Here is a 2,064-nt window from a genome sequence, read left to right on the forward strand (position 1 = left end):
CAATTGGTGGCTGACTAAATACTTTTTTGCCCCACTGTAGAAGGTTTGACACTGAAGAGGAGGTATGGGACCAGAAAACAAGTAGCCAGACTTAAATCTGCATCCCAAAATTGTTTGTTGCACATACACTACCACCTGGCTTTGACAATCTTAAAATAATCTTATCTTGTTTTCGACTTCTAAGATTACCAGAAAGACCAATTATAGCTCAAATGATGAAATTAAAATAAAAACAAATAAAAGGACTACTTTATCAGCTAGCACTTTATACTCTCTTTGAACACCAACTGTAATGGGGATGAAAAAGAAAAAGGTTTTACTTACCAAAACCTGCTGGCCTTAGTAGAACTTTTATTAAAACGCCCTGAGGTACATTTAGGTTTCAAAGTTATTCTAAAAGGTCCTTTATAAAGAACGTTTATGAAATAATAAATGTTTAATCTATCAAGGTCTGAACCTAAATCAAAAGGGAATGATAAAAGGAAAGTGGCTTTAATTTAATTATTTACATTTATTTTTTGCCTAATTAAGGTTTTCATGGATGCTTTTTTTGTTCGTTCAAAGAAAATCTATTCAGGTTACACAAAGCTGTTAATTCTTATCTCCTCTAACAATGCGTGGAAGCATGTTGCGTTGGTGTATGCTTCTGAAACTTTTTATCCAAGTCCTTGAATACTGAAAAATCCAAAGAACCATCTTTTGTCCGTGTGTCAGCGCCTTGAATGTTTTCAACAGTACTAAACCTCAATCTGCATGAGTCACAGTTCCTTCCTTTTTAAAAACATTCAACAAAAGAACAACAAAGTCTATCAGGAACAAAAATGTCTGTAAAGAAGACACGAAAAACAGCATTTAACTTGCTATAAAATGTAACAATCACATTGTAAAACTCCAAAATCCAACGGATTCTAAACAGAAACCATCATACTAACATTGACAAAACCATTTAGGAGGGGTTTTGTTACGGAGTAGACATGCAAAGAGGTTAGCCAGTCATAACACAGGTCATTTACATAGACGCCTTAAAAGATAAAGTAGCAAAATCTTGCTGTTCAACATTGTGTCCTAATAGATGGAACCGGATACATTTTCACTGACAAGTAATTTGTCTGTCCACAATGAAGGAGGTAATGATGAACAATACGGCATAAAATTAGCCATCTATGACATGTTTAATATACAGTTATGTGGGTTTTTAGACCAATTGGATTTACTGTGGGCAGGGCAACACAACTCTACAAAAGGAAAACTAAGCGACTAGCAATGTCCTGTGACTCATTGCTTATCAGAGTCACAAAAATAGAATAAATTTGATTGCTTGACACTTTATGTAGTATCTGGATAGGCCACAGTGTAAAGGCTGTTCACACCAGAATTAATTATATTTCTATAAGAATATGGTAGTCCACAAGGAAGAGAAACAATATGGTTGGATTTACTTTTTCCAGCTGATGAATGATAAAAACATTTGACAGCCCAAGAGAATCCACCTGACATAAAGCTCTCCATCATTTAAAAGCAACTAATGACAACTGCAGCGTATGCTTACAATAAACAGAACATTATCTCACATTTGTGTGGACGCAAATTTAGTTAGATTTATAGTTATTTTTCTAGTAAATGGGCCTTAAGGGTCAGAGGGGGTGTGAAAACTGGTTAAAGTTAACTGAATCAACTGTTTTCATGCAAGAATCCTTGACTAGAATTATAAATATACAAAAAACGAAATGCTACAAAACAAGCACAGAAAATATAGGCCCCTTTAAAAAAATAAGAATACAAGAATCCCAGACGTACACATCCTAACATGGGCTACTGCATGCAGAATGCCAAAACCAATCAAGGAAAACACAGGGGTCTTGATTGAGAGCTCATGCAGCCCCCAGGCATCCCATTATAACCAATGCTCTGCGTTTCTCTGTTTGTTCCAGTCTCCTGCACTGAGCTACAGTCTGCCTTCACTCTGCTTGACTTGGTCTAATTTAACAAAAATGTCAGCGGAACTTCTCCGCCTCGTCACTGGAAGTGACATTCCTCCATTCTGTGTCCCTGGGGTAAGCGACA

General features: G+C 36.2%; 1 protein-coding gene across 1 annotated transcript in view; it reads right to left on the bottom strand.

The window, feature by feature from the left end:
- Nucleotides 1-2,064, bottom strand: part of LOC107578503 (NHL repeat-containing protein 2-like) — a gene marked incomplete at its 3' end in the record, with an annotated part of 6,037 nt that overhangs the window by 1,961 nt on the left and 2,012 nt on the right. The window lies entirely within an intron of this gene.

Source organism: Sinocyclocheilus grahami, unplaced genomic scaffold (genome assembly GCF_001515645.1).
Source record: "Sinocyclocheilus grahami isolate Dianchi unplaced genomic scaffold, SAMN03320097.WGS_v1.1 scaffold10612.1, whole genome shotgun sequence".
In the NCBI taxonomy this organism is placed as follows: domain Eukaryota; kingdom Metazoa; phylum Chordata; class Actinopteri; order Cypriniformes; family Cyprinidae; genus Sinocyclocheilus; species Sinocyclocheilus grahami.